We start from the raw sequence: 13503 nt of genomic DNA on the forward strand, positions 1-13503 counted from the left end.
GCTATTAAACTATCAGTACTTGATACATCTTACCAGCTCAGAACATTTTTAATAATTTCAAATATACCTGCTAACATCTTGCTTCAAGAAATGTATTCATAGGAGATAATCAGACAAACAGGAAAACAAGCATGAATAAGGATGCTCATCATGGCATTACAAAATGATAAAGAGCTGGAATCAATCTACATGCCCAATAATAAGAGGGAAATTGGGTAAATACATAAAGAACTTTACGACATCATTTTGTTGAATTAAAAGAAAAGGCATTGTAAACAAAAAGGTACTTAAACGTTCTCCAGATGGTTAAAGCGTGCTCTCCAAAAGGTTAACAGTGTATTTCTGAGGAGAACTGTGATAATTTTTTACTTCTTTTTTCACTCCTGTTCACATCTGCTTTATGTAAATGGTTTTTAAAAAGAGGATCCAGTGGGTTTCCTTAAAAAAAAATTAGTTATAGGAACTCTTGCTACTGTCATGTCTTGCTTGTAATAAAGAACATAACTCACAGACCACTGTGGTCAACAGCAGCGCAACAGGCTGACCATAAACAGATTCAAACACACAGCTGGGCTGCTGTTCCCAGTGGTTAAGATCCAAGTATCGATCACAAAAATAAGCACAGAAATGCATCTCATGACAATGTACACAAATGGATACAGGCTCACTGAAGAGAACTGGCTGGAGAAGTTAATTCCACTCCATGCACATGCAGTTGGAACAATGCAAGTGAGGACGCAGCAGACTCTAAGCGGGCTCAGAGCCAGCATCATTTGCTTTGTTCTGGACAAACTGCTGAGCTTCGAGGTTACTCAGGACAGATCATTTTACTTCTCTAGACTTTCTCTATTGGAAAAGAGAAATAACACTGCCTAGTTCTAAACCAAACAGGACTAAAAAAAAAACCTTTATTGAGTTATAATTCATATAAAATGAAATGCATACATTTTAGGTGTCCAGTGTGATGATGTCTTGGTAACATACGCCTGTGACACTGTCACCCCCATCAAGGTGCAACCTCCATCACAGCAGAAAGTTCCCCTGTGCCCCACTCAGGCAATCTCCCCCTGCCCTCAACTCAGATCATCAGGATCTTCTGATTTACAATACAGCTCATCACTCTCGCTCGTTACCAAATGAAGCTTATCTCCAATTTGACATGTGACAGTGACACCCGTTTTCCTTTTAAAATCCCATACTTTTGTACTTTAGATGTGAAGAGTTGTCATCCATCTCTATAACAAAATTATCCTTGAAAGGTATCCCAATTTTGAACAGATGTAAATAAAACATTCGAACTTGAAAACACCAAGCTAAGAAACTTGGATTGAGACCATTTATAACATCCAACATGTTTCTTTTTCCCTCCTCAAATTAAGCAAGGTTTTTCAAACATTTATTTAGAATTAACTGAATATACAAACAGTAATTCATTCTGTAACTCTGAATTTCTTTTCAAAATGCTCTTCCATTGCATAGATTTCCTTTGCAGAGTCAGCTACATTAAAGCTCATGGTAATGAAATCGGTGACCACCATATAAAAGGGGTTGGGCCCTGGATGCAAAGGGTAATAACGTCCTGAAAAATAAATGGCCTCCCGTAAAGCCACTGGGCTGCACACAAACAGAGTGAAAGAAAACACAACCAACTGAAACGATCTGCTTCTTGAAGTGGCTATAAAAATGAAGATATCCAGCGACCCAGCAAAGACTGAAATGTCTGTGTTTGGAGCATCCATACTGCTTTTTAACAGGCTCTTGATTTACTTGGTCGATTTGCTGTGGGAGCCTCATGGCTGCACAATACGAGACAGAGACATATCACATTCATAATAAAACGGAGCTCTTCTTGAGGTGGAAAAAGGGGGGTACAATTTGGCTCTAACAACTCATCGCAGACCAATGAATTTTGCTCAAATTTATTTTTCTCCTACAGATTTCTTAAATGGGAAATCAATGGAAGCAAGGGACAGTACAAGTTTGAAAGACAATGTTTCAAAATGTCAGCTACTTGGGTTTCGATCCTCCCCACCAGAATTTGCAATGAGTGCAATATGCACGGGGCTTTATGGAATTAAAGGGAAAGACAGCTTGGCAGGGGCCCCTCCTGGCTCCAGGAACCGGCTCTCCTTCTGGCTCTCCTTCTCCTTTGTATCTTATTAGGGTCCATGCAAGCTCAGCCATTCCAGCCCTGCTGACTCTTTTGAGTGGAAGAGTCCTGCTAACTATGCAGAGTGGCAGGGTGATTTTTGTCCACCTGGCATCATTTTGATCATTTGCTCAAACAAACAAAAACCCCCAAACAGCAGAAATGCATGCTAGCTGCTGTCTTTCCCAGGCTTCCGATGAGACTTCTACCACCTTGGATGCTCTCAATGTACGCCACACCCAAGAGCACATGGAGATGGAAGGAGTTTTCTTCTCCCAGAAAAAAACCTGCCCTTGAAAGCTGACTCACAGTGATTAAGCGACATTTGTTAATCATATATACGGTTCCCAGTTTCCAGGAACACAGCTCCGACTGTCAAGATCTATAAGGGGTCCATTAAATATTTACCAAAGCATCTTTATAATGGGAGAAAAGGTCAAAGTTAATAAAACTGACAGGCAGCTCCTGTCCAACTGGATTTATACATTATTTAAGCACTAAATACTCTATTCCATGAAACACTGCGTAGATCTGCAAAGACTCTTGGAAAATGTTCACTCAGCCAATGGTTTCAAAACAGCAGAAGGGAGTTCAGAGCTAATCCACAAATTAACATTAAGAACATATCACTCCTCAAAATACTGCCATACGTGTTCAATTACAGGTTCGGTAATATTTTCTACAAAAATATATTTCAATAAACATACTTTACTCCAAACGTCTGTGGCATGGAAACAACTCTATTTCAAAAGGCAGCTTATCAAAGTTGTAATGTGGTTTTTCTATCCAAGATCATTTCTCCACTAACCAGCAAGAGTAAAATGAAAGTGGGAGAGAAATCAAACAGTCCATTCTGTGAACGTCCACGTCTTGCAGCTGGGGAAAGGGAGTGCTGCGTGGCCAGCGGGGGGGAGGGGGTCTTTACTGGCTGCTGCTTGGCAGTCTAGCTATTTCCGTGTTCTCTGAATTTTGAGAGCAAATTTCTCGGTTCCAAGAGAAACCTATCCATGTCAAACTTCCACTTTCTGTAACGAACGTCGTATTTTTCCGTCAGTTCTCAACCTAAAGCCTTTTCTAATCAATTATACCTACTAATTAGCTCTATGCCTGCGATATTTTCAACACCTCATAATGATCTGAGGGAAACACAACTCTGAATTAGGAAAACCTTGATTTACTGAGTAAGTGCTGTTTTAGTAATATTAGACATGCACAAGCGTGGAACATGATCAGGTCCTGGTGAATTCCAATGCACAGACTAAGAGCCTCTAGAATGTGCTGCTGGACCTGCTACTAATAAAAGCTGTGCGATCTTACATGGCTCATTTGCATTACATTTTCTCCAAGGACCCACCAAACTCTCAAGTTTAATTCCAAGCTCTAGGCTTCTAAACACATCACAAGGGTATTTGGCTTCACCAAAAACTGGTGAAGTAACGTCCCTACAATTTCATACAACGGCAAACCCTTTTCCTCTGGATAGCCTAAGGTCTTTATTTTTAAAGTCCAAATTATTGAGGCTCAAATCCAGTTAGCTTTAATATGCTTCAAATTACAAAGACAAAACAGACTGAGAGGAAACAATATGAAAGGAACTTATTTTAAAAACAGAACTCAAATGCAAAGTTTCTGATTTAAATCTCAGTTTCAGAAAATCAAGTGAGCAATGGTCCCCTTAGTTAGTCCTCCAACTGGTTTTCCATGTTCCACACTGTTCTGAATGATCTACCTGCTCCAAGATAAATAAAGGACATGTTCTGCAATAGACAGAAGTTTGAGAAGAAAACAGAAGGAAATCCATCCCACTGATCACATTCAATATACTGATTAAGCCACTGGCATTCAATCAGGCCTAGAACTTAAAAGCTGATGTGTTTGCTAGAACCCCCCTGGAGTCCGGGGTATAGCATCTATTCATAAGCAACATGATCCTTCCCATGCCATATGGCCTGAATCCCACTTTAAGAAAACTAACATTCAAAGTCTCAAAATTTATAAGCCAGCTCAATCAAGGTTTGATTCTTCCTACCATGAAAATCATTATTTTCTTTTCCATCAAAGGCTCCTTTGGGGCGGGGGGGAGCAAGTTAAAAACAGCAACGACAGAGTTCTCCTTAACCTTAAGGCATTTCAACTCCATTAAAAAAAATCACTTTACACAAAATTACATATAGGTTCCTAAGAACGCTAGGAAGACACATTGGCATTTCCAGTAACTAAACCCTCTGGATGAAGAATGTGATAGAGCCAAGCTATGATAAATTCTGGCTGCCTGAGTGCAGCGGGGCCCACAGGAGGGGAAGAAGAGATCAAGGGCTGGAGAACCCCACCCCTCCTCCCTGCACAGAGCTCCTCTCTGTCTCTGGGACGCGACATCCCGGTAGGGAGGCCTGGTGTTCTTTCTTGGGCCAGGAGTGAAGCTGGCCACGAGGCAGACATACCGTGAGGACACAGCCTTGTTACTACTGATAACTCTGTATTCTCTACGGTGTGCAGGGTAGTGCGTTAAGTACAGGAGATGCTCATGGATTTGTCAACTGATAAGTGGGCTGACCGACTGGTGACACTGCCCTGGCCTGGCTGTGGCTGGAGCCAACCTAGAGAACAGAACGACTCCATCAGACAGCCCTCTCGAGGCTGGTTTCTAACAAAAGCAGACTCTCGGCTTTGCAGATGTTCACTGTCGTGACAGAGCCACGAAAGAGTCCTGACTCCCTCTTTATTCTAAATGCTAAAAAAGCAGGTATGTCGAACCCCTCTGCAGGCTTGAGCTCAGGAAAAGACCTTCATAGGGACTGCCCTCCAATTGCTTCAAATCACAGAATTCTAACGTCACAGAGGAGGCTTGGAGAAGCCACCCTCCACCTGCACTCCACTCCACTTTATGGGAGAGGAGACTCTGATCGTAAAGTGGTCACCAGCCCAGGGTCTCACACATCGTAAAAGGGGAACAGGCCATTCAGGGTTCAACTCACATACTTTGTCCTGCTGTTTTACGTGTGCTGCATCTTTTTAACCGCGGGACCTGGCATTTATTATCACTGCTCAGGCTGTGAAATGCGGCCCTTCTTCTCAGGCCAGGAACCGGAGCTGAGGAAAGGAGCACAAAGCATCGCCAGCGTTTGCCAGCTCCTGTCCGCTCCCTCACTCTCACCTTTCAGCGTTGAGATGTCACATGCCTTTTTCTTCCTACTGACTCCAGTCATGTCTAAGGTGGGGAGTTTGGGGAAGTTTTAAATGCTCTCCTTTTATGGTTTTAATACCATTTAGCAACAAAAACTTCAAAGACAAAATAATCAAGAAACCACAGACACCTCAAGATTGTCAAAAACCTCGTTTCTAGACTCAGCAGTAACACACCTGACCTTCCTAGCAGCCTTGACAGTGTCCTAACGGGGCGACTGTGCTTGTGGGGTGCTTCGTGGCTTTTTATAAATCATCTTATTGCCCAGGAGCAGCCACACGCATCATCTGTTTTTACTTAGGATTCTCTGATTATTTGTGTAATACATCACGACAGTAGCAGGTAAGGGCATCAGGCACGGAAGACCACTTCCCCTGCAGAGCACTGACCAGCGCTGCAGAGCTGGTGGGCCCGAGGGCACTGCAAACCCTCCCCAGAGGCAAGAGCGCACGCCAGGCTCCCGGCGCCAACCCAGGCACGTGCGGCACCTCGATCCACTCAAGCCACAACACCTGGGTGGAGCCACACGCCGTGAAGCTGCCACGTGCGTATGCGGCGCTGCGGGGTGGGGGAGGCTCCTGTGAGACTCTCACTCTCATACTTAGGGGCCATATTTCTCCTAAACCATTAAGCTTTCAACTAAAACCAATATTTGTGCAAAACTAGGAACACTTCGTCACCACTTTGAGTTGCAAAGACCTTTGCCCCTCATTATTGAAAAGTGTTTTGTTCCCAGCTAATGAGAAAGAACCATGTCTTACAATAAAGCCCTGTTTCTTCTTTTGAACATAACTCTAAGGAAAGAAATAAGCAAGGCTGCCTGGTATTATCCGTGCCAAGGAAAACAGCTACAGAAAAATATCATAAATCTAATTGTTTTGCTTGGTTTTTATCTAAATATTAGACAATGATATTGGCTTCTTTTCTCCTTTTATCTCCTAATGCTTCTTTCAAATAGCCAGTATGAAAAAAAGAAAGAAAGAAAGAAAAACACCCTCAGATTTGAGCTTTTATGGGTAAATGATCTCCTTACTTGGGCAAAACAGCATCAATAAACCATAAGAAGGAAGCCTCCCATTTCTTTGCCCATTTGTTCTCTACTGGGAAGCTGGGCTCAGGCCTTTCAATTACCATGAAAGCAGGACACCAAACCAAGGGGCCCGCTTCTGCTCAACTGGGGCTCATTTACATCCCGAAGGCCGTCTGGGTTTCTACTTCCTGCACGTGAATCCTCAAAGGTCCAGACTTTAAAACTGTCAAAAAAGTAAACCAAGAGGACAGACCGCAGCTTTTTTCTTTCTTAAATATCTGTAATGTTTAGGCTTGTTTAGAATTGTTCCCCTGGAATGTTTCAGAACTCACACCTTTATTAATAGGCCTTTCTCCACAACTGCTTCTGTTTACACTACAGCTGTATGCACGTTATCATACTGAGAGGATGCCAATCAGTCGGAAGAGTTATCACTCAGATATCCAAACAGATTCACTAAAAGGTAAACTGTGAATGCGGCTAAAAATGGAGGAAACACCCATCACAGGGGCTATTTGTAGAGGGAGAGAAAAAGCAGACAAAAGAAAGCCAAAAAGCAAAGATGAGCTACAAACACCAACAGACTAGGGTGCTGCCCATCTCCTGTGAACCACCTCACATTTCACAGCAGGCTCTCAGCCTCTGTACCTGAGGGTCCCGGAGTGCAGTGCACAAGCTCACAAGGATCTTGGCGGAAGGTCACAGGGCCACTTAGGAAGACGTAGGCAGGAAATACAAACAGGATCAAGGCAAGTCTGGCAGTGCACGGATGAGGGCACCCTAACAGCTTATTAACGAGCGCTGACATGAGAACACGCTCTCTGAAGAGGACAGCGTGGCAGCAGTCTCGCTCACCTGCATTCCGACTAGAGGGAGCAGCCCGTGTCAGGAGGGCCACCCGCAATTAGGCTTGGACCGCCCTAGAATCACTATCCATTCACATACCACACTGGATCCCACAAACACAGAGTGCGTCCTAGCCCTTTTTCTATTCCTGACCAAAAGAGAAGCGGCAGAGGAACAGCACACATCCCGGACTCAGCTTCGTGTTTCCACCAGAAATGCCCAACACTAGCTTGTTATTGCATGCCTCAGGCCTGGGCCAGAGGCTAAAACAGATGGCTGGAATTATGCCGAAGGTCCTCAAACACCGAAATTCTATGTTGCTGTATTTCTCTATGAAACTGCAGTCTGAACTTGCACTGGTAAAATTTAAATATGTTTATTAAACACAAACATTGTACCAGTCACCAAAAGTCTCCACTTCAGGCAGTTAAAGAGGAGAAAGGGCTCCCTGTGGTGTCTGAGGCCGGGTGTCAGGTAAAACCTTACTGTCGTTGTCTAGTCGCTCAGCCGTGTCCGACTCTTTGCAACCCCTTGGACTGTAGCATGCCAGGCTTCCCTGTCCTTCACCATCTCCCAAAGTTTGCTCAAACTCATGTCCATTGAGCGATTGATGCCATCCAACCATCTTATCCTCTGTCACCCCCTTCTCCTACCGTCAATCTTTCCCAGCATCAGGGTCTTTTCCAGTGAGTCAGCTCTTTGCTCTAAACAAAGCCTAGTGTGCAATGCTGGAGGCCCAGCAAGCAGCACATGCCTGATGACAAACACTAGTTTGTTATTCTCCCCAAACATTCATAGGTGAGGTCTGTGGAACTGAATATTTCCATATAATAGGTATGTCCTTGGCTATTTCTTTTTCCCTCTTCCTCCCCTAAAAGAAAACGAGGGTTTTTTTCCAACTGAGAAATGAGTAACGTGAAAATCACCGGTCACTTCCACATCTTGATTCTAGCCACTGACTTCTAAGCATTAATCCTTTGCCGAGTTATCACTAAAAAGACTTCAGTTAAGAAACTAGTAAACATGATTTTTAAAAAATGATCAATCTGATCAGTTTAAAATTCCAATTAGATTATTATAAACTTCTTTTATAGGTAGAAAAAATGATTCCTATGTGCTCAAAGTCAGCTTAGATGTAGTTGGACAGTTTAACTCTTCCTTTATCTCATGTCATGAAAATGCTAATTTCTGCTTTAAGCATCATTTCAATGACCATCAAAAGCAGCCCCCATCAGCTTCTTCTGCTTCTATCAACCAGTCATCGGCTGGGAGGCAACTGGCTCCAAATCAGGGGTCTGACCAGCCTCACCCCACCCCTCCCTTACCCGGGAAATGAAGCCAGGAGGTAGGGAAGAAGGAAAGGAAGCACAGATGCGATTCAGAAGGAGGAAGAACAGGAAGTGGGCTCATGATCACTGACTTTAAAAGATTATAACCGTGATGTCAGACAAGCTGAGAATAACAGGAGTGGAAGGAAAGAAACAGTGAGCTGCTCAGGTCAAAGGCCTGTGAGAGTAGGAATCAGGAAACAGAAGAAAACATTCAGGAGGACGCATTTTTTTATTGATCTTTTTTAACAACTGCCTTTTCCCTTCAGGAATAGGAGGAACAAGGTCAGGTGGCTTAAGGGGCAATAAGTCTAAGGAGGCAAGTGCTTTCCTTTGTACTCTGGCAGAAAGGTTGAAACTCCAGAGGCAGTGTGGCTACCATGTAGGGGGACGAGCTTTGTAGTCAGATGGCCCAGAGTCCAAACCTCAGCTTCAGCACAAATGATCCTGGGCATCTCTGGGTGTTTTCTCTCCCCTCTGAACCTGTTTCTTCCTCAGTCCAATAATGAGGGGTAGGGGGATTCTTTTTCTCTCACAAGGACAAAGCTGTTCTCTTGTTGACTGAGCACACTCCCTAAAGCAGACTTTAACAGTGCTTTTTCCTTATAGCACAACAACCCCATGGAGCCTCCTTTTACAGATGAAGAAATGGAAGGTTCAGTGGTAGGAATGAAGTGATATGATGCATGCAAAAGACTTCATTCAGCACAGAGCCCAGCGCCCCGGGAACAGACAGAGTTGGTCTTGTGATTATCAGAAGTGACTATGCCCCCAAATTCACCTCTTCCAACAATACCAGGAATGAGAATGTTCACAACTAAGTAAAAGCACTGCCTTTTAATGAGGGCTTCCCTCATAGCTCAGCTGGTAAAGAACCCGCCTGCACTGCAGGAGACCCCGGTTCAATTTCTGAGTTGGGAAGATCCGCTGGCAAAGGGATAGGCTACCCACTGCAGTATTCTTGGGCTTCCCTTGTGGCTCAGCTGGTAAAGAATCTGCCCGCAATGCAGGAGACCTGGGTTCAGTCGCTGGGTTGGGAAGGTCCCCTGGAGAAGGGAAAGGCTACCCACTCCAGTATTCTAGCCTGGAGAATTCCATGGACTGTATAGTCCATGGGGTCGCTAAGAGTTGGACATGACTGAGCGACTTTCACTTCACTTCTTTTAATCAAACACCGTCACTCTAAACATGTCAGATAATAAACTGGCAAGTGTAATGGAAAAAGGGAAAAATGCCCCCCCTCCAGGCTGTTCTGAACCAGTAGGTACACTGAGGAGGCGCCCCAGCCTGGCTCTTCTCGTACAAACAAGGAAAGGAATCCATCACACTGTGATGCCTCGTGGTCGACTCTGTGTAAAACTCTCCACAGAACCCAGGGCAGCTGTATGGGGCCTGTGGAAACACGGGAAACACTCCACACAAAGGCAATGAGAGGATCCATGCAGAAGCTCCTTCCAGGATACTGTGGAGACTAGTCTTAAAGTTACGAACAATCAAAATGCCCAGAAACTTGGCTCAACCTTGATGCACTAAACAAGAAAGTTACAGAGCACTTCCCAGGCAGCTGACAAAGAACTCAGCACAGGAAGATCAAAGTCTCTCTCCAGACTTCCTGAGTACAGCTGTCCCTAGGTATCTGGGGGTGACTGGATCTAAGACCTGAGGTGGGTACCAAACTCCGCAGACGCTTAAGTCCCTTACGTAAACGGTGCAGCATTTGCACATAACCTACACACATCCTCCTGGATACTTTAAATCATCTCTAGGTTTCTTGTATAATAACACCTAATACAATGCACATGTTATGTAAATAGTTATAAGAACAAGGCAGATGCTATGTGAATAGTTGCAGTGACAGCAAATTCAAGTTTTACTTTTCGGAGCTTTCTGGAATTTTTTCCCCCAAATATTTTCTCTCTGCAGTTGGTTGAATCTGAGGAGGCAGAACCCATGGATACAGAGGGTGGACTGAACTGTACTTGTTTCCTTCTTTATTGGACTACTGAAGGTTTTCTGTTGGTTTAAGTTCTGACTGAGGAAATATGAGAAAAGGTAAAAGCCGGAGTCAATGCAGGATTTTCTTATGACAAATGTGGTGCAAAGATATCTTCTTTTGGAGGGAAAAAGAAAGGCAAAAGTCACACATACAACAGGTATGTTTTTGGTTTAAAATGAACGCCAGGTCAGTTTATTTCTACTGATCAACAGGACTGAGGCACAGCTTCTTAATCCATTAGAGTGGAAGCACGGAGTCAACCACCTGAATATAAACCATCAACCCTCCGCTTAACCAACTGTGACCTTAGCTGAGTTATTCAACTCTCTGGAGTCTCCGTTCTCTTCTCTTCTGTCACAGATAATACTGCTGCTAGATACCACATGATTACCCTAGAAGCAACCCAGAGTTTAAAGAAGCAACATCACAGTCAGGTTCTTGGAATCAGTGAAGACTAAGCATGGGAAAGCACCGAGCAAAGTGGCTGGCACAAAATACAGACGCAAGGAATGTCTGCTATGATTGCAGCTCGCTGAGGTTGCCGAGCCACTAACAGACTGAGTGCGAGGGGTGACTGAGCCAGGCCCTGCCTCTGATGAAAAGCCTCAGAGATGAGCCAATGAAAAACAGGCTTGTTTCTGGGTGGATCTGGGCTGGGGAGTGTACAGGGATGGCAGGATCACAAGAGAGTTGAACCTCTGATACAAAACGGGTTACTCTGATGGGCTAGTTATTTATTTAATTCTATGATGCTTTGCAGCCCTACTGAAACTCTGAACTGTGCTATGAAGAACAAGTCAATCCAAAATGTGGATCAGCAGCAGGCAGCCAGGAATGTCTGAGAAGAAACAGTAACAACACGTCTACCATCAGCTACATCCAACCAGATGTTCAGAAGCAGCTTCCACTGGGACCAGAGATGGGAAAATAATAGGCAACTGGCACCACACCTAGTGTCTCCTTTCGCTACAGGATACTCCGATAAATACAGGGCCTTTTCCCTTAAGTACTTGGCAGGTAGAAGCTGAAAAGAGCTGAAGCTTGTGCAAGCCAGTCCAGAAGCCTTTCTGAAGCACCTTTTACAGGGCTGATGACTATACCCTAGAGTATGGTTTTCTGTGTATCTGTGTTTGCCAGACTGACTCACATCGTTTAATAAGCCTCACAGGCTTAGCAGAGGGGCCTGCACGGATGTTCAATAAATCCTCGCCGAGAACGGGATGACTTGATGGATGCCGAGTATAGTGCTAGACATGGATGGATGTGAAAAGAAATGTTCTCGGCTTTTAGAGGGTCAAGACTTGCCTAGAATACAAGATCCATGAGAGCAGCTAAGAGCTCCACAGAGCTCCCTAGTCTTCACTGCTAGGTCCCCAGTATCTAGAACAGTGCTCAGCATCACAAAAACAGCAACATGAGCCAAAGTACACAATGGGCTTCCCGGGTGGCGCTAGTGGTAAAGAACCTGCCTGCCAGTGCAGGAGACACAAGAGATGTGGTTTTGAACCCTGGATGGGGAAGATCCCCTAGAGGAGGAAATGGCAACCCATGCCAGTATCCTTGCCTGGAGAATCCCATGGACAGAGGAGCCCACATGAAGAGTCAGACATGACTGAACGACCGGGCACACACATTGTATACATAGGGCTCGTTGTAACTTACACAACCACCTTATGAGGCAGGTACTATTAGCTCTATTTTACAGATGAGGAAAATGGAGCCACAGATGGTAAGTGGCCTGCTCAAGGTCATGGAGCCGTTAAGGCCTGGAATCTGGACAGCTTGGCCCCAGAGTCCCTGCTCTGCAACCACAACACTCGATGGCTTCTCCAGAACTTGGCATGTTCTCCGGAAGGATTTTCATTTTTATTTCCTTTTTGCTTTGCTTTTTTTAAACAAACCCTTGTATCAAAGTGTTTTTTTTAAGTAAATGAATAGATGAATACGTAAGTAGCAGGGGACAGCTCCAGGAGACCTGAACTAAATGCCAGAGTATGGAGGGAATCTGGACTCTGAATCACCTTCATGCAGAAGGCCCTGCAGAGTGGGAGGACGGTGGGGCTCCATGGCCTCCCCTACTCCCCAGCTCGGTCTTTCCCAGTCACTCAGTTAATAAGGGTCTGCTGTGAGGCTCCCAGGGAAGTGGAGAGAGCCAGTGAACCCACAGACAGGCCCTCAGCAGACGGGGACGCGTCTCACCCAGGCCCCTGCCCGCCGCCATGTGAGGGTGCAAACGTGCATACCCCCTCACCCAGGGAGTGCCTTCTCACACCAGAGAGGTGAAAGGTGCACAAGGCGCTGGCATTACAGACCCACGATATATTTTTTTTTTTTTTTGCAGTATAAAAATGTATAAAAAGTTCCGAAAGTCAAAAGCTTTCTCATCAATATAGGCGCCAAAATTCCTGTGGCAGCAAAAACTGACATGAACTGATGTGAGTCTGTTTACATCTTAATTTATCTCACTTAGTGTGAACAGTCAAACGTCTTGCTACACAACATTTGGTTACAGGGTACTGCCCCCAACCCTGCTGGAGAACTTGGTGGTATACGAACCATACTACCTTTCAATAACCCAGAACATTCCAAACCCAGAACACGGACGCGGAAGCTCTGGAGGAGGAGCTGTGGACCTGGGACACGTGGTGGCGAGCGGGCTGGGCAGCACTTCTGACTTCCTGTCACTCAAGTCTCAGCCTGAACTTCACCTTCTTGGAGGTCATCTCATCACACCACAGGGTCTCTCCTTAACCACAGCAGTAAATCCAAAGAGGTATTTGATACACACTGTTTCTTTCTGGGTTTAGTGTATCTGTCCCCTGCTCTACCCCTCGCCCGCCACACCCGCCAACAACACACTGGATATGAAAGCACCCCTGAAACCCAGACCCCGGCTCTCTCCATCACCACTGGGGCCCCAACACCCAGAAAAGTGCCTGGCACACAGCTCAGTAAGTACTTGACGAATGA

General features: G+C 44.9%; 1 protein-coding gene across 2 annotated transcripts in view; it reads right to left on the minus strand.

Annotated features, from left to right (window-relative positions):
- Positions 1–13503, minus strand: part of MED27 (mediator complex subunit 27) — a 240480-nt gene that overhangs the window by 172157 nt on the left and 54820 nt on the right. The window lies entirely within an intron of this gene.

This window comes from Bos indicus x Bos taurus, chromosome 11 (assembly GCF_003369695.1).
Source record: "Bos indicus x Bos taurus breed Angus x Brahman F1 hybrid chromosome 11, Bos_hybrid_MaternalHap_v2.0, whole genome shotgun sequence".
In the NCBI taxonomy this organism is placed as follows: domain Eukaryota; kingdom Metazoa; phylum Chordata; class Mammalia; order Artiodactyla; family Bovidae; genus Bos; species Bos indicus x Bos taurus.